Source organism: Argopecten irradians, chromosome 3, assembly GCF_041381155.1.
Source record: "Argopecten irradians isolate NY chromosome 3, Ai_NY, whole genome shotgun sequence".
Classification (NCBI taxonomy): Eukaryota; Metazoa; Mollusca; class Bivalvia; order Pectinida; family Pectinidae; genus Argopecten; species Argopecten irradians.
The window spans coordinates 46,641,182-46,662,292 of record NC_091136.1 but is presented as its reverse complement, the minus strand read 5'-3'; the positions used below and the strand labels follow the sequence as shown (position 1 = coordinate 46,662,292).

Sequence of the window (21,111 nt, the reverse complement as noted above, 5' to 3'; positions counted from 1 at the left end):
TTCAGAATGGATATTTTAATTGACATCAAATTAACAAGGAAAAGGTTAAAGATGCTATAAAGTCATTTGGCATATAACACCATAGGAAATATTAGAATGGGCTCCTAAGAGTTTAGTATATGTTTCTTATTTAACACCTTGGTGTCCAAGGAATCCTCAAAAGTCCAAACTGGAAGGAACACTAGCAAACTTTATTTCTTATTGTCCAAAAAAATGTTGACTTTAGAAATATATCCAATCATTGAGACCGAGCCATTTAGTACTTTCAGTACTTTGATTTTACGCGTCGTACGTGAACCTGTGATGAAACTAGGCCCTGTTATGTACTAGGCCAGAGCCAAGATTTATACAAGCTCTGTTCTCCTTCCGCAATGATGTTTCTGGCAAATTGGGTTACATTCCATGTAGAACTTTGTAACTTGTAGCGATTCAAAGGGAAAATCTCGACGGGCGGACTGACGAACTGTGCTCTGCGGATGACAGGTAAAAGAGGATGTAGACGTCACTAACCATGAATATTATACCTATTTCATCGCTTTATAAACTAATAAATGCACTGATCTTCTGCAAATGTCTTTCTAAGATATTAAACTTTTCTTTGTTTTATTTTTTATGTCATATAGTCAGGTTAGAGAGCCGAAAAAGACAAAGATCAAAGAAAATATGAGATTTTCAAATACATTTTATCAATATCTGTAGCAAGTTGCAAGATGCAAATTTTGTCAAAAAATTACATTTCTATTCTCAATAGATTTTTTATACATGAATTTTAAGAAATGGCCCATTTTGCGGCCATTTTGAAATTGTGCTAGGTTCGTAGTTATTAAAATATTGAGCATTAATGTGTGAAATGATACACTTTTGTCACTTTATTTTTTACATTTAATGGTAATTTGAGCACTTTTATTTTTTACTCTAAAATACTGAAAAATAAGAATTTTTTCTATAAAGGGTTGCCTTTGGCTAAAATTGGTGAAAATGGTGTATTTTGTAGCTCAAAATTAAGGGTTAGGGGCAGCATATGTTATTATTCTGAGAAAAACTATGAGTCTTATTAATCAAAACTGGTATACAGTTAAGAAGACCGATAGAAAATAAATTCTACCAACATCCATACATATCAAACATATCGTTAGAAAATTATGGCTTTAATCTCTTCTGTATATGGTCAAAATGGCAAAAATCACATAAAATCCAATATTTTGTCAACTAGGTATCTTTGAGTGACAATAGCCCAAAAACGAGCACACGGACATGTGTTTTTTCTTCCATTTTCTTTTATGGTATGAACTCCTCTTTCCAAAAATCTATATGAGAAAGAAAGTTTAATACAAGAAAATTTTGACTTCTCTCAGAGGTGTACATCCTTATTTTAAATCGGTATTATCAAACTTTTGATGGCCAAACTCTTATCCAAAGTTTTGGAATCAATGTTTATAACTAAGACAGTGATATGGTGGCTTCCGACCAAATAGCAGCGTTAAGACTTTCCTCCAAAAAGACACCAAAACAACGGCTCCGCGTTTGGCGCTTCTGTTGTTTACCAGAGACACTGTCCTTCTTATGACATTGATTTTTAAAATTTTGACTAACGAAATATTTCGCCATTTTTCTCAGATTTAACTTTCATTCAAAAGTTTCTGATATTCAACGTATTGAAAATTAGATTGTATGTGTGCGTATACTGTTTCGTCCCTTTTGAATACATGTACATGTATTTGCTATTTTATCATACTGTTGACTTAAGATGTGGATAGGCTGATATTACACTTCAATGTGAAAATATAATGCCAAAAACATTAAATCCTCAATTAAATGCTTGATATTTTAATCACGATAAAGCTTAGACAGATATACGGAAGAAATTGACGAGAGAAAGCCAACAATGCTGTCACAGCGTTAACAATTTGATGCAAAAACATGCTCAGAGGAGGTCATCTATTTGAACCGTTTTGCGACCACATTCAAAATATAAGTTTTCATATAAAAACGTTTTTGTCAGTAGATTATGTATGCGTTTATCACAAAGAGCAGATCTTGTCTGGTGTATTATTTTGGTCTTTCTCGGTATTTTTAGTATCCTAAATTATCTCAAAAGTTCGGGTTTAGCAACTCTAAACTTCTAGATGCTCAGGCAATCTGGGTTTATAACCGTGGGTTTTATATCTTGGAATTTTCATGAATGTGATATTTTGAGATAAATACTGAAATGGCAGGAAGACGCTTCCGTACATTGGTGAGATAAAAGGTCCAAGGCAGTATACTATGTATTGCAAACACAGATGTACGTGTTTAGTTACAATCCTATTTGCCATCAAATTACGTTATTACGTCACGACCGAGAAATAAGATAACTTAGCCAAAAACCAGAAACGTGAACCCTTAAATCTTATCATAAAACACATGCAAGTTGTCGTCTGCGTCTCTATTTCGCGACAACCCACCAAAAACATCAGTTTCGACTGTGATTGTGTTACGTTGCTACCAACGTCTTATAAATCCCACGTCGTCTTATAAAACTCTTTCAAATTCATTATGAAGTTTTTTTTATTTTCTACCCGTTAAACCCTATACTTGAAGTTTTACTACGTTTTTGATGTCAATCATAGACTATCTCTATCTTCATACCAACACACGAAAGAGTTATTTTTATCTCTAATACATATGACGTTAGCACTGCAATATTACCACCAAAGACATACTGTATTTGGAAAACAATCCTCACTATTCACTTTAAAAGACACCTTGACAGTAATCAATACAATATACAAAAAAATGGTAGGCTAATATGCAAACAATTTCCGAATAGGCCTATTTGTGTTACTAAAAAACAGTGAGATCATCTTTGATTCTGAAAATGACGTTGAAAAATATGGGATGATAAAAATCTTGTTGACGCCGTGACGTCAAAATTACATACACATGCTATAACAGCCATGTGATAAAGCCCCAAACGATGTTGGGATTTTGCACGAGCTAACCCGTTGGTATGAGAGAATGCATTTTGCAAATGATGGAAAAGGATAGTTACCATTGGGATCACAATAGTTACTAAGGTTCCGATATAACCACTACGTGTGACAACTTGGATGAAATATTCTTTAGGTAAGTACTCGTGAAAACTTGTTTTCTTAGAGAAATATCCACTTTAAACTTTTAGATTTCTTTTTTTATGCAAGATAACAAAATACATTGTATTTGATTTTTTTTTCAACAATATTTGAAATTATTGTGAAAAAAAATCCATTTTTGTTCATTTGTATTTGTAAAATCCTAACGTCCTTTGTAGCGGACATACTATATTTGAAAAGAGAAGTAATTACTCGAAAATATATGAAACTATAGAAAGGCAAGGTATGTATTTTGATTTAAATATCCCATTCAACCATACGTTTTTATTTTTGTTGATATTTTGAACGCTTTCTCTTGTGCGGCGAGTATAAGGCAATGCTGTCGACTGTAAAATCTGTCCTAGCCTATAGTATAGGTATAATAGATGTAATATATCAAATGCAACGTAGCGTGTTCATGTGCAGATATCGAACAAAAAAGAAAACATTTCAAGCTATTGTCCATCGCATTCATCAAAAATCTTTCTCTTTTTTATTAAAAACAACATAACAATACCTTAATTTGAGCTAAAAACTGGTATAATGAGACAAAACTGTAAACAAAATATTGAGATTAAAGAAACGACATTGCCATTCACCATATCTATTTGGGTAATATGTACAGCGTACATATTGTACCTGCTTAATAGTATTGATCAACGATTTGTAATTACAACGGTATCAATTAAAATACTAAACAATGACGTGGAATTTGTCAATATTTAATGTTATATGTTTTATAAGAAATGTAGAACAATACATTTATGCCATATTTTGCTTCTTGGTTATGTAAAAGACTTAGCCTGAGTGAATTGTCCCTTTAAATGTAAAAAAAAAAAAAAAAAAAAAATATCGGGACTAAGGGACACGGTTTTATAATTATATTGTGGTCTGTTTGGATGATGTCATTATAGACTTTATCGAAGATAACGTGTACAACGCGCACGCGATAACAAACGTTACACACCCGGTAAACAATGTCAGAAAGAAGGAACTGCCAAGTTGGAGTGACACGAAGGACATTCGATAGAAATATGTGGTACTGTAGAACACAATGCAACACCAAGCACATCCCATCAATGTCAGGAAAGCTGTCAAAATCAATCATGTAAGCATTGATTGTCATATGTTTGACTGGTGTGTAACATACAATGTATAGTTCTAGCATCATTATTACTGTGTCAGATTCTAACTGTCAAATTATTGATATAAGCACTGGAAATTATCATACTTTGGATTTAGTCATGCTGAATAGCCATGCATGTACACATTAGAAATTATACGACATAAATCATGACTCACATTGAATGGATTATTTTGCTAAAATGCACTGTATAAAGAATAAGTTAATTGGTTACCTGAATATCCACATATCCTGCCTAATACAAGATAATGACCTCCGATGGATTTCCAACATCGTGGGACTGCCACTATGAAACCAAGTAACAATACTACTTCTCCTGCCAACAGTAGAGCCCTGGCAATGTCATACTTATCTGTAACAGAAATTTAATGAAACTAAAGGCTTTCAAAATACGCCGAGCCCGTCTCCAAGTGCTATTATTGATTTGGTAGCATTATTAAAATAAATTGTATACCTGTCATGTCACAGAAAAAATGTTAATTAGGTTTTTATTCTATCACATGAAAATGTTGAAAAGGGCAACGCTATGACGTGGAATCTATAACAATGCTTACGTCACTTTGATTTAATGTTTTATATATAACGTTAGAAGGAGAACTCCTCTAGGTTATATTCCCCCTTATGTTACTATTGATGTCAGCCTTTAATTCAGCTGGATTGGATTACGATAGTGGAACTCTTGCCCTCTTTACAGTGATATACCAGTGAAGCATCCCGTCGAAGACACAAGTCAACACACCTTATCCAGTCAATTTATACTGTCAACGGGCGAACCAGTCGTCCAAATTCTGGTATGCTGAACGGTAAGCTGGAGCAAAAACAACCAATCCCCAAATGGTCGAATTTTTTGACCGAATAGCTTTTCTACCTATTGTCTCAGTTTCACGTCTGTTGTTCCTTACTAGTATTTATATAGAGATTGAACAGTGTTTGGATTGCGTTAAAGGTGGTATGAACGCAATGGGATACAGATATATTCAATGTAGCGCGTTTTAACAAAAAATAACCTTTTTATGGAAACATGAAAACGAAATATTGCTCTTTGGCATCTCATTTCACCCTATTAATGGAGGTGTGCACAGTTTTACCCCGCATTAAAAATACTCTCATGTATGTATGTATGTATGTATGTATGTATGTATGTATGTATGTATGTATATATATATATATATGTGTATATGTGTGTGTGTGTGTGTGTGTGTGTGTGTGTGTGTGTGTGTGTGTGTGTGTGTGTGTGTGTGTGTGTGTGTGTGTGTGTGTGTGTGTGTGTGTGTGTGTGTGTGTGTGTGTGTGTGTGTGTGTGTGTTAGTGTGTGTGTGTGTGCGGCATGTATGTATGTGTGTATGTATGTATGTATGTATGTATGTATGTATGTATGTATGTATGTATGTATGTATGTATGTATGTATGTATGTATGTATGTATGTATGTATGTATGTATGTATGTATGTATGTATGTATGTATGTATGTATGAATTATGTATGTATGTATATACAGTATATAAGTGTGTACTGTATGCATTAGTTAAAAATGTATATTGTATATTGTGTAGGTGTATGTGTTGAAGTAGAATAGATAAAATTATTCAGTTTTTAAAAAAAAAAAGAAAATTTGCTGTTAGCTGGTGGTTAGTTGATTCTCTGCTGCTCTGAGTGAAAAAAAAAAAAAAAAAAAAAAAAAAAAAAAAAAATACTCTCATGACATTCTCTGTGTAAATATAGATAAGTGATAAAAATCAAATCCGGGAAAACAGTTTTTGGGTGATTTAAACAGAGCGAGTGCAGGTAGCAACAGAACTATATTTTGTTATATACCGAACTACACATTTCCATTTAAAATTTCAGAGTTCAATCTAAGTGAAAAGTAGTGTATAGTAATTTTAAATCTAAATATTTTTAGATATAAGTAAAAATTGGTACATTTGGGTTATTGGGTATGCCGAATAAGATAATTACAGTTTTGAAGTACTCTGTTGTCACGGTAACAAAATAAAGGACAAAGATTGGTCAAAGTTAAGAGTGTATTTTATTTGAAAATCAAATGTAATTCTGTTTCGCTCTTTCATCTACCTACATTCCATTTGAAATTGCCTAAGAGGGAAGGATAATCTTAATTTGTATCTTTTGAGTTTGACTTGCTAACGACAGTACATTTCTTTCCAACTAGTATTTGATTTCAGATATTAAAAACAAACTTTTGTTTAACCCTGAGCACATCTAGTTGTTAGCCTTTTTTGTATTGTTATGCTAGGTTTACACTATGTTCCCGGCAGCCACGGCAGCCCCGTTTCAGACCACCGTGGACAAAACGTGGTGACCGCGAGACAACGTGAGACAACGCAGAAGGACGTGATAGACAAACGTGAGCGGTCGTGATTACCGTGGATGCCGTGCCAGATTTTTAAATTGTCAAAAAATTTGCCACGGCAGTCACGGTACAGATGGTGAACGCCACAGGACGTAATAAAACGGCATTGACGTAACAAAACGTAACAGCGCGTACGAGGTCGTAACAAAACTTCCAGACGGTCCGTGGTGGAACGGGCAGCAAGCACGTTCCCGGGAATCTCACGGTGATTTCAAGTTTTGTGACGTTCTGTTGCGTTTTTTCCACGTTTTGCCAAGGTTTGTCAAGGTTTTGACGGCAAGCCAAAGTGGATGATAGCCGTTTTTAAGCGTTCTGTCAAGGCACATCACGGCTTGTAGCGGTAGAAAGCCCGACGTAATACGGCGTGTTACGTCCTATTACGGTCTTACGTTGCAAGCATTATATGATAGAGTATCATTGCCTTGCCTGGTGCATTTTGCTACTTTTTGGAATTATTTGTTCTAATAGATAGAAATAGTCATTATCAAACACATTTAAACCATCAAATTATACGAAACCTATTATTGTAAAAGGCAGATTAAGTGGTAACAATTACAAAAAAAAAAAAAAAAAAAAATGCGTAGAAACACTTGGCTATAATAGTTATATATTTCTTTTAACACATTTTGTAACTAAACGTGTTTGAAATGACATTTTCGGCAATAAATATTGTTTCATTTGCTCCAAAAAAAGCCCGTAATCAAGCTTTCATCCTTAGTAAGCCTTGGCGGACCGTGAAAAACGTATCGGAGCTTGATCAAAACGTGTAAAACGTATCAGACCTCATCAGATCGTAACAGGACTAGAGAGAACGTAGTGGTATCCTTGATAGACCGTGCTAAAGCCGTAGTGTACCTTTAACTTCCGGGAACAGCACTTTCCCCTGTATCCACGGTCCACCACGTAATCCGTAAAAGACCGTGGCAAAACTTCACAAGACCTAGCTCAACTTGAATACAGAGACAAAAATAGCCAAAATTCCACGGCGCACCACGTTTCGGGAAAACGGGGCTACCGTGGTCGCCGGGAACATAGTGTAAACCTAGCATTAGGGAATATGCAGGAATAAAAATGCACTAATTTTATATTTTATATGTTAGTTTACAAAATTATATCAGTAATTGCTGTTTTATTACGGTAAAATAATTTAAAAGTGTAGACAAAATCTATAACATGCCAAAAAGTTGGTGTAAACCATATTTCCTTCATATTTATTTTGTCCAAAATTTGCTTTTTTGCCATCTATAATTATTTATTTAAAGGAGCTTTAATCCAAGAAGTAACTATTGTATTAATAATCTGTATTCAAGACATTATGAAAATACGAAGATGTTGACTTGAACATTTTTCTAAATGATCATGAATTTAATATACTTAGTGACAGTCAAAGGACTACATCGAGGAGAATTTAATGAAAATGAAATTTTAGTGGCTCTTAAATTTATCAAATCATGAGGATCCGATGGATTTTTTTTTCAAAAACAAAAAAGAAAAAAAAAACAGGTTTTGGATGACTTCTCAATTTTATTCCTAGATCTTTATACGAAGTATACAGAAAAGACAGCTCTCAGCTACGAAAACAACAAGCTTCTGCATCCATCGCAAATAGATTTACAGTGTACATCAGTTCTAGATTCCTATACAAACAAAATGGATTTTACTTGGATACATATGAGAAAATACAAGATCATAATAAACTACACAAACCAACATGATATACCAGGACATTATTTTTTTGTAGATTTTGAAAAAAAATGTCTCTGTGTCTTGACATTGTATATAATTTTAAAATGTGACCCTAAGGTTTACATGTTTCTGGGGAAGCAAATGTCATTTTTGTAGTGAAAAAATATTGGATTGTTATGTGAAGAGGTAGTATGATCCAGTCTATGTTTTAAACAATCGATGTGGTGCTTCTTATCTACATGCTAGACTGGGTTAAATAGTGACTTGGATACCTGTACTATGTTGTGCAAATTGGTTTCTTTAGAAAATGTGATTTGTGTTTATTTGGGTACCAAACATTTCGTAAGAGTAGTGTTTTGTCGGTCGCTGTCGTCAATCGTTATCAATGTTTGCATGTGTGTGCAAATTGGCTTCTCTAGAATTTTATTTTGTGTATTTAATTTTATAGGAGGGAGTTATTTATTTTCAAGGCGATACAATAGCAAATTCAACATGAAGCGCTAGCGCGCTTCATGGAATTTGCCTCTGTCCAGTTTGCATTCATATTGGCTATGGATGCCAACTTAAAGACGTTCAATGCTTAAGTGTACCGGTTGGAGTTTGCTTGTTTGGTGTCTTAGACAGCATGCTTCAGTTGGATAGCACTATCAAATGGTAAGAGTTCCTATTCCGTCTTTGCATATTACAGAGTTAGCTCCCTTGCGGGCAGGTATCGATTGTTACGTCATTTAAGCATTGAACGTCTTTCAGTTGGCATGCATAGCCTAAAAGTAATGCCAACTGGACAGAGGCAAATTCCGTGCTAGCGCTTCATGTTGGGTTTGCCTGTGTCCAGTTGGCATTCATTTTGGCTATGAATGCCAACTGAAAGACGTTCAATGCTTATATTTACATTTGGTTACAATTTTTTTGATGACATGCCAAGGGATTTCGCATCTATAATGAATTAATCATTCGTTATTGTCAAGGATGGAACAGCCATTTAGATAGCCGTTTTACGTGATCGCTGGCTCGACAATTGTGACGTCACAATGATAATGACGTCATCATAAGCGATAGAAGTTCATTGTCTATATGACTGCCAACTGCGCTTGGTAAGGTTACATAGTGGGACTGCAGTAAACATGTAAATATTTTAGCATTGAACGTCTTTCAGTTGGCATTCATAGCCAATATGAATGCAAACTGGATAGAGGCAAAATTCCATGAAGCGCGCTAGCGCTTCATGTTGAATTTACCTCTGTCCAGTTTGCATTCATATTGGCTATGAATGACTACTGAAAGACGTTCAATACATATATTTACATTTGGTTACAATTTTATGATGAAATCCCAAGGAATTTTGCATCTATAATGGATTAATCATTCGTTATCGTCATGGATGGAACAGCCATGCGAACATCCGTCTTCTGTGATCGCTGGCACGACAATTGTGACGTCACAATGATAATGACGTCATAATGAGCGCTTGAAGTTCATGGTCTATATGACTGCCAACTGCGCTTGGTAAGGTTACATTGTGGGACTGCAGTGAAAATGTAAATGTTATTTTGTGAGCGCAAATCACGTCGTTTTCTCCGAAAAGTATGACGTTACGCTCGCAAACACGTGACGTCACAATTAATACCTACCCGCAAGGGAATATAACTCTGTAATATACAAATACAGAATATTGCCAAAAACACAACATAAATATACCACAGTCTCATAAAGCATACATGATAGGCTGTCCCTCAATGACCATGGCTTTTTATAGGATCTTTATTTGATCAAATAAGCAAACGCTTGATGGTGTTTGTTACTTCACACCTCAGTGATCATATAAATGTCACGCAACACTTGCAAAAATTTTACCAGTATTACACTACTAGTGTATTTCAATGGGTTGTTTAATAAAGTAATTTAGCAATTATAGTGAAACACAGTCTGTTATAAGGAACGTCTGTAGATATTCGAAATCAATAAATGTACCTTGACGGGGAATGAAAAACTACTACATTATAACCATATATTTACTGTAAGGGTGTTATAAACCTGTTTAACTGCACTTGTCAACATAGACTTTCCCCAAAATGGTATGTGTCACACAAATTATATTATTCCGGAGAATTTCTATGATGTTGCTCCAAAGACCATACAGGCAGTAAACTTGTACTAGCTCAGTGACCCGATACGAAATTGGAACTCTTTCGGATTTACAGAGAAATTATTTATAAAACGAAGAACTCCATTTTTTAATTTAACGTTTTGTAAAAAAACTTCATGAATTTGGTATACATACATGATGTAGTAGAGTTAGGATCTATTTCCTGACATACGTCCATAATTCCTCCACATAGAACCATGTAATCCGCCTCATCGAACGTTGAGAATAGACCCGCATGCTGCATTCGGACGATTCCATGCTGATTCCATATTACCTGGTACCAGGAGGGCAAAGTCAGAGCCACAGTCTGTACGACAAGTGTGAGGAAAATGGTGGGGCACCAATACATATCCAACGGGATTGGGTCAGTCATGACTCAATACAGCTAACGAAATACAAGGTAAATCAACAGGCGTGTATCCCCTTAATGCATGTATGGTAGAACTTTAATACTTGTTTATAATATGGAGCGTTCCAAGTGACATACATAACTTTAAATGGTATACAGTGCGTATCGTGGATAATGTCAGTCGTCGATGAGTATAGTTATACGACGAATTATGTACAGATTCTAATTTGCTTATTAGTAAATTACTCGAAATTAGTACTATGATATACAGCCGACACTTAGAAAAGCACTTTATACCCAGACCGGCCAGTAATAAGCTGTATTTATACCCAGACCGGCCAGTAATAAGCCGTATTTATACCCAGACCGGCCAGTAATAAGCCGTATTTATACCCAGACTGGCCAGTAATAAGCTGTATTTATACCCAGACCGGCCAGTAATAAGCCGTATTTATACCCAGACCGGCCAGTAATAAGCCGTATTTATACCCAGACTGGCCAGTAATAAGCTGTATTTATACCCAGACCGGCCAGTTATAACCTGTATTTATACTCAGACCGGCCAGTAATAAGCCGTATTTATACCCAGACTGGCCAGTAATAACCTGTATTTATACCAAGACTGGCCAGTAATAAGCTGTATTTATACCCAGACTGGACAGTAATAAGCTGTATTTATACCCAGACCGGCCAGTAATAAGCTGTATTTATACCCAGACCGGCCAGTAATAAGCTGTATTTATACCCAGACCGGCCAGTAATAAGCTGTATTTATACCCAGACCGGCCAGTAATAAGCTGTATTTATACCCAGACCGGCCAGTAATAAGCTGTATTTATACCCAGACCGGCCAGTAATAAGCCGTATTTATACCCAGACTGGCCAGTAATAAGCCGTATTTATACCCAGACCGGCCAGTAATAAGCTGTATTTATACCCAGACTGGCCAGTAATAAGCCGTATTTATACCCAGAATGGCCAGTAATAAGCTGTATTACTGCATTGGTACAATTAATCACATCATGCCCAGATATTGATAGTTTTGTCAAACAAAACCATACAATTATATATAGCTGTTCAAAAAATATTATCTAACACATTTTATATAGATGTTATTACTATTAGAACACACTAATTTTAGATAGATACCGACATTTTTTTTGTTTTAAAACCATATGACGCACGACCTGACCTAAATGTTCTCTATGTATTTTAATCAGTAATCTTTTAACAACGTGTGACCCTGTTTTCACAGAACAGATGATCATACCTTATCTTATTCAAGTTTTTGAACGAACAAGAAAAAAACCCATTTTGTTATCTGTTTATCACTGTCGGGGATCACCTGACGATAACGGCCAATTCTACACTAATTGTACTTGTTTTGTTGTAAAAGAGGAAGTCTTTGCCCTGCCAGTCGTTAAGTCAATGCAAACATGTGGTCAGGATATATCAACGGGTATTTGCATATGGCGATAGAAATGATTTACTTTATCTATCTAGCATGAGGAAAGCATTAAATGTTGTTTTTGATTGTTGAAATCCTTTTCCCCTTCAGTGTACTACAAGAGCTGTTTAGGAATATACCGGGTATACTAAATTTGACAATATTGATCACCTATGTTCGAATTCGATTCCATAAAGCGATGACTTCTGGCATTATTTAATGCACGATGGAAACAGAAATCACCATCCAGCATTTAATCATGGCTTGCAAGGTGTTGCTACTTTATAACAGTTGATCGAAAGGGATATTGTAAAAAAAAGACCCAGTCAGATTTCAGCGAAAATTAACTATGACTACAGTAAGTGCAGTTGACCATATCCTCGGATTCTTCTGTAAGCTAGTAATTACCTCTCCATAAGGTAGTGATAAGAACCATTTAAACACAGTTTAATTTAGAAGTGGCATCCATATATACAGTTTTAGTCTTTAATTAGTATTCAGTATCTCCGTAAACTAAGGGATATGTTTAAAGTTGTGGTATAAGAGTTGTTCTATAAATAGATAAACGTTTCAGTATTCTATCGATCTGTTTTGTCAGATATTTGATAGATTACAGAGTTCTACATAACATTTGTGTTGTTCAGGTTTAAAACCTAGGCTTTTTGATTTAAAGCACCTGATAAGGAGGGAATGTAAACTATCTGTAAGTTATATGTACCGTAATTTTTATACTCACTAATCAAGAAGAGCTTTTTAGATTTGATATTTCCATTATATAAAGTAATAAGCTTTATGTGATTTAATTTACATTATCACGTATCTTTTTTCTTTAAAATTATTGGTAATTACCTAATTTATTATGCAACAATGTTTCTGAACGTTAATATGAAACTACACACTTCTTGAATTTGAATTTGTTCGTGGAAACAAGAGTATGTCTATCTCTTTATTTGAACATAAAAATAGTATATTGTAAATAGAGTTTGTCCCCGATATCTGATGTTTGCTTGTTTGATAAATTAACAGCCTATTATTAACAACCAGGATCATGTGAGGATGGTCTCCCATGTATGCGGTGTGTAACATGTATGTAGTGTGAAGTTTTGGGATACGGTGGTATGTTTGTGCTGTGTCTTTTTATAGTGCAGTTAATGCCCTTTTTATCACGAACATACCGCAGCCTCCCAAAACACGCACCTCGCATAATACACACGCTACACACCGCAAACATTGAGGTCATCCTTAATTGACCCTGGCTGTAAATTGTATGTCGATTTATCAAACAAACAAACTATGCTGAGCGGTAAGCAGGAGCAGAAACTATTAGTTTTATAGGCTATGGTGTCTCGGTCAGGGGACAACACAGAGCCTACCTCACAGGGCCGAGTGCTCAAGAGAAGGCCAAAAGTGAGGCGGTGTTGAGGGAGACGCTAGAAAGAAAAAAAAAATAAGGGAGAAGAGAAAAGATAATATCCTAAATTTAGTCGCATTTTACGATCATCCAATAGGGGAAGCAGGTACACCTCGAATTCCCTACCTGCAGTGGTTCTTGTAACAATGTTTTACGTGGTTCAATATGTAACAGTTCAGAAAAAGTAAAATCTCTACCAACTCTACCAAAGGAAATCAATCGGAACCATTTGCTGTACAAACGTTAATCGGTTAGTCGATTATAGGACATTTTTATCAATTAAACGGATGTGAGAATGAGCTGTAAACGTGGGGGTCATCTCAAAATAATTTGGCATAATAACCAGGTGAGCGATGCATGCCCTCTGCACCTCTTGTTTTTCATCAATTATACATACATAATATTTATTACATAACATGGCCATTTGATACAAAATCCACAAATCTATAACACAAGGTTCCAGTTTCTTAATTTTTATTGTTTCGTGCCTACGAGTTAAATAGAGGCTGGGCAGAAAAATAAACAAAACATCTGTCTCACTCTTCAATCCAAATTTGTTTCGTCGTCGTTAAGAAAATTGGAGTTGGTAATTTGATTGGTTAATTTGAAAAGTCACCAGAACGTAATCCCATATGAAATGCTGTCCGATCCTGTATGAAAGGCAGTGAGAATAAGGATTTGAATTCAAAATAAGATTTGATTGAAATTCACGGAAAAGTAGGGCAAAATTATGTGAGGTCTGATAAGTTTAAATACAGTTAAGCCTCATATATTATACATAATAACCGACGATTTAGCAACCTACAGAGTCTAGACACTGCACATACATAATATATATAATGTATTGAATAAGTTTTCAACTTTTAAAACATATTACTTCTTTTAACACATTTTAATGGAACTGCTGTAAAAATCAACTGAACGGATCACTGCCTGTCATTTGATCCGTGTGCATTGATCGAATCGCGTTTTAAGATGGAATGTGGTGGTTGGTTTATTTTGTAATCAAAGACAATTTGAGTTAGTTATATATACAATATCTATAAATACAATCTTCACACTTCGTGCGACTAATATCACTGTTTACATGATCATAGGGACCTCGTTGCATGTAACACTGCGCTTCCCCGTTGATGTTGTAAAAATGTGAAAACATGCGTTTAAATGAATCTATACATACAAAATGTATGTAATTAGCAACAGTCCGCTGACCGGCTGGAGAAGTTCAAAGTTCATCTCCGTGTACAGCAGCATTTTTTTCGACTCTTCATTTTGATTGCTATAGATGAATTGTCCAATTTACCTCAACTCATAGAATAACTGAAATCATAAAACCTCGACTCATTAGTGGTTAGATAAGTAGTATTATATAGAAGAATCTCAGATCAAAAGATTTTTTACGACACCTCGAATGACGAGGAATGAAACACTCCTAATTTTATGCATCGGTATAAATATATATCAAGCCCTGTTTGCTGGTATCAAAATGTCTGTTAAACCTGCCTATATTACTAGTTGTTTTTAATAAAAAAAGTATGATAAAATTGGCAGGTTTAGCGGACTAGCAATGTATATGGTAGACAACACTAGATTGTACATCAGTAATGTCTCTTGTACATGAACGTTATGTACGATGTGACCAATAGTAGATATTTTAAAGCAGAAGATTGTTTTAAAGTGTCTTGAGATGAGATACAGAAAAGAATAAAACAATGTACAAATTGTGCAGTATTTCTTAGTTATAAGATAAATAAGTGTTTTGTTTTTGTGTTCTCATTTTAAACTATTTGATAAATGTAATCCCCCATATAATTACGGAAAACATTGTCTAATCGAACGAGCAACACGTGCTAGCAAGCAAAGAATAATTCTTATTAGGTGATATGCACGCAAACAGTGAGGAACAGTAAATTCAAAACCAATTTCATTTAGAGACGACCCCCTGTAGAGTTCACATTCACAGCACATCGGGGCCGCGGTGGCCGAGTGGTTAACATGTCCCGACATATTACCATAAGCCCTCCACCTCTGGGATGCGGGTTCGAATCCCATGTGGGGCAGTTGCCAGGTACTGACTGCTGGTCGGTGGTTTTTCTCCGGGTACTCCGGCTTTCCTCCACCAACAAACCTGGCACGTCCTTACATGACCCTGGCTGTTAATAGGACGTAAATATAAACAAACCAAAAAATCACAGCTCACGCTTACATCCGCTTAGTTGATTAGAATGTTTATTTATAGCTAGGTCTTCCCTAAATGATCTTGGGGTTTGCGGTATGAATTCGTGCTGCGTCTCCTTGTTCATGTAATAGTGAAACTCTTACCCTTTTTATAGCGCTATTCCACCAAAGATAACAAACATCACACCTCACCTGGTCACATTAAACTGACAACGGACAAACCAGTCATCCAAATGCCTTTATGCTGAGAGCTAAGAAGGAGCAAACACTGTCAGTTTTATAGACTATGTTGAGTCTCGGCCATGGGCGATAGTTCAATTCAAGAACAAAACATAAGTGGTGATGTTAGAAAAAAACGAAAAGATTCCAGATTTAGTTGCCTTTTACGATTATGAATGTGGGGCGATAGGTACAATTCCTAAAGTACTGCATACAGAACAATTGGACAAACGTTCAAGTCAGACATTCATTTATTATCAATTTGAATACCAGATCAGCTGTAGAGGGGATGACACTGGCCTTCTTTGATGATTCATTCACCTCCAAACAGTTACCAGATCAGCTGTAGAGGGGATGACACTGGCCTTCTCTGATGATTCATTCACCTCCAAACAGTTACCAGATCAGCTGTAGAGGGGATGACACTGGCCTTCTCTGATGATTCATTCACCTCCAAACAGTTACCAGATCAGCTGTAGAGGGGATGACACTGGCCTTCTCTGATGATTCATTCACCTTCACACAGTTACCAGATCAGCTGTTGAGGGGATGCCACTGGCATTCTCTGACGATTCATTCACCTCCAAACAGTTACCAGATCAGTTGTAGAGGGGATGACACTGGCCTTCTCTGGTGATTCATTCACCTTCAAACAGTTACCAGATCAGCTGTTGAGGGGATGCCACTGGCATTCTCTGACGATTCATTCACCTCCCAAACAGTTACCCGATCAGCTGTAGAGGGGATGACACTGGCCTTCTCTGATGATTCATTCACCTCCAAACAGTTACCAGATCAGCTGTAGAGGGGATGACACTGGCCTTCTCTGATGATTCATTCACCTCCAAACAGTTACCAGATCAGCTGTAGAGGGGATGACACTGGCCTTCTCTGATGATTCATTCACCTCCAAACAGTTACCAGATCAGCTGTAGAGGGGATGACACTGGCCTTCTCTGATGATTCATTCACCTCCAAACAGTTACCAGATCAGCTGTAGAGGGGATGACACTGGCCTTCTCTGATGATTCATTCACCTCCAAACAGTTACCAGATCAGCTGTAGAGGGGATGACACAATCCTTCTCTGATGATTCATTCACCTCCAAACAGTTACCAGATCAGCTGTAGAGGGGATGACACTGGCCTTCTCTGATGATTCATTCACCTCCAAACAGTTACCAGATCAGCTGTAGAGGGGATGACACTGGCCTTCTCTGATGATTCATTCACCTCCAAACAGTTACCAGATCAGCTGTAGAGGGGATGACACTGGCCTTCTCTGATGATTCATTCACTTCCACACAGTTACCAGATCAGCTGTAGAGGGGATGACACTGGCCTTCTCTGATGATTCATTCACCTCCACACAGTTACCAGATCAGCTGTAGAGGGGATGACACTGGCCTTCTCTGATGATTCATTCACCTCCACACAGTTACCAGATCAGCTGTAGAGGGGATGACACTGGCCTTCTCTGATGATTCATTCACCTCCAAACAGTTACCAGATCAGCTGTAGAGGGGATGACACTGGCCTTCTCTGATGATTCATTCACCTCCAAACAGTTACCAGATCAGCTGTAGAGGGGATGACACTGGCCTTCTCTGATGATTCATTCACCTCCAAACAGTTACCAGATCAGCTGTAGAGGGGATGACACTGGCCTTCTCTGATGATTCATTCACCTCCAAACAGTTACCAGATCAGCTGTAGAGGGGATGACACTGGCCTTCTCTGATGATTCATTCACCCCCAAACAGTTACCAGATCAGCTGTAGAGGGGATGGCACTGGCCTTCTCTGATGATTCATTCACTTCCACACAGTTACCAGATCAGCTGTAGAGGGGATGACACTGGCCTTCTCTGATGATTCATTCACCTCCAAACAGTTACCAGATCAGCTGTAGAGGGGATGACACTGGCCTTCTCTGATGATTCATTCACCTCCAAACAGTTACCAGATCAGCTGTAGAGGGGATGACACAATCCTTCTCTGATGATTCATTCACCTCCAAACAGTTACCAGATCAGCTGTAGAGGGGATGACACTGGCCTTCTCTGATGATTCATTCACTTCCACACAGTTACCAGATCAGCTGTAGAGGGGATGGCACTGGCCTTCTCTGATGATTCATTCACCTCCAAACAGTTACCAGATCAGCTGTAGAGGGGATGACACTGGCCTTCTCTGATGATTCATTCACCTCCAAACAGTTACCAGATCAGCTGTAGAGGGGATGGCACTGGCCTTCTCTGATGATTCATTCACCTCCAAACAGTTACCAGATCAGCTGTAGAGGGGATGACACTGGCCTTCTCTGATGATTCATTCACCTCCACACAGTTACCAGATCAGCTTCAATGGGGATGACACTGGCCTTCTCTGATGATTCATTCACCTCCAAACAGTTACCAGATCAGCTGTAGAGGGGATGACACTGGCCTTCTCTGGTGATTCATTCACCTCCACACAGTTACCAGATCAGCTGTAGAGGGGATGACACTGGCCTTCTCTGATGATTCATTCACCTCCACACAGTTACCAGATCAGCTGTAGAGGGGATGACACTGGCCTTCTCTGATGATTCATTCACCTTCACACAGTTACCAGATCAGCTGTAGAGGGGATGCCGCTGGCCTTCTCTGATGATTCATTCACCTTCACACAGTTACCAGATCAGCTGTAGAGGGGATGCCGCTGGCCTTCTCTGATGATTCATTCACCTCCAAACAGTTACCAGATCAATTAGTATGTGCTATTTTTTAAGACGACATTGAATTAATTTTGAATCCACAGCTATCTGAATGGAAATAAAAATAAATTCGCTGATAATATTTATATTTCCATCATGTTTGACGTAATAAATTGGTTATATTATCTTGTTTAAAAGGTGAGAATCAGCCTCAGAAAACACCTTTTAATTAATTTTGATATGAGCTACCAAAATAGCAAAATTCAAATTGCAATACTGAACAGGACAAATCTTTATGTGGGATGTTTGATTGCATAACTCAAATATTGTTTTAGATTTTTTATAATTGTTCTGTTAAATAATATTGGTTAAACATCTTTTTGATATAGGAAGTGAGACGACTGGTTTCCTCGTTGTCTTAATGATATGATCGGGTGAGGTGTGCATTTGGTATCCCATGCATTTTAATATCTTTATTGGAAATGAAAATCCATCTACTATATTGAGGATAAAAACAAATATTTATGTAGGTTGATACAGACAGTACTCATATCATATGAAAATATATTTTGATACCAATTTATCCTTAATTAACATTAATCTCAATAACTGTCTATGTGATAAGCAATGTTGTTTCGGAATGGGTTAGGAGACAAGCTAGTATTTCAACAAAGGGTTTGATTTTTAAACAATCGGTAGAATAATCAATAAAAATGTAACAATTTGCATTAATCTGTGAGGTCACCTCACAATTTTGAAATAAAAAAACAATCTTATAGTGGATTTGCAAGACTTATAAATCCTATTGTATGAAAGCAAATTAACAGAAATATGAATATGTGTCGGATTGCAATAGACATGTTTCCTTTTGGAATTGATATTAATATTCATTTTATTTCTATCTGTCAGAGAAAGAAGTAATTAAAAGCTAATTTATTTAAAAATAAAATATCCATTTGTGATTTTATAGGACAACAAATATTGATACGATGTTTCCTATATCATATATTCTTTTGTTTGAATCGTTCGTAATATTAGATGTTTTATTCCCGACCGATGTACCATTGTTTCTACCTGCAGGTGGGGCGTTAGAATTGTACTGATACTTCGCTTTATAATACAAATTTCGCGGTTAAGTATTAACCGTAACGCATTCATATTCATGTTTTAAAATATGAAGTATTATTCACAGATTTCAAATATGTAACCATCTGACAGATATAAAGAAAGCATTTAGGAAAAATTCGTAGATATTTCTCAACTTAACGTCATTTTCTCGTTGTCCCATGTTACATTGCGATTTCACAAATACGAAAGAAAGTCGTGGTACTCTCGTAATTTTTTCACTCAAAAAGGTTAAAATTCGTCCATCTTAAGTACGGTATATACGTATTTTGTAGAAAACGACATTTAGGAATTTGAGTCTTTTTTCAGTAGTAAAAGGGTAGAATAGAAAAAGAGGAAAAATGTCCCATCTTGTATCAAGATGTACAATTGTAGAACCGCGTTGTTTAGCTGTGCTGAAATGTATTAATAAGACGATATAAGTGAACAATAAACAATCATTACATGTTCAATAGAACTATCTTGGGTAGATATCATATGCAGATATAAAACGGTATGTTAGTTACATTGATTTTGTCGTGTCCAAAGCAAATGTCCCAAATGCGAAAATGCCCTTCCTTAATAAACGGCAAATACGTTTATGACGTACTCATACCAAAAACGCTTCGTTATGTGTTGTTGGCTCTATACGCATATAAAAGTACATTTTGTGTTGTTCATTTTCATATTTTACATGACCTATGTCAGTTTCAAATTACCCCCCCCCCCCCAATTACCCCTCCGCCACTGATACCCGATACCGATACTACTATCAAGCAAAACTTTATTTGCAAAAGATATTGACTTTAGACTGCTAAGCATGTTTTACGGTAATTAATGAAAAAAGCTAAAGGCTTGCACTAAAGTTACGAACCATATTATCAGTGTTGTGGGCATTTCGATTTCAGTGTTGTGGTCATGATATTACTAATCCTATTTATGCTATTGTTTATTTCCTTGGAAACATATTTTTATCTGCAAATCAATATCCTCGGAATATTGAAATGCTCCAGATATCTGCATTATAAAATTTTGATCCAAGCCGTGACGATTGACGGGAACATAGGGCTGAAGTTGGTTGCGAGTTCCTAGTTCCTAGTTCCGTTTAATAAACGGAGCTAGGAACCAGACCCGAGTTCCGTTTAACTTAAACGGAACCAGGAACCAGACCCGAGTTCCGTTTAAGCTTAAACGGAACTAGGAACCAGACCCGAGTTCCGTTTAAGCTTATACGGAACTAGAAACCAGACCCG

General features: G+C 36.5%; 1 pseudogene; it reads right to left on the bottom strand.

Annotated features, from left to right (window-relative positions):
- Positions 1–10,729, bottom strand: part of LOC138319707 (uncharacterized) — a 47,086-nt pseudogene extending 36,357 nt beyond the window's left edge.
- Between the last annotated feature and the right edge of the window lie 10,382 nt (positions 10,730–21,111).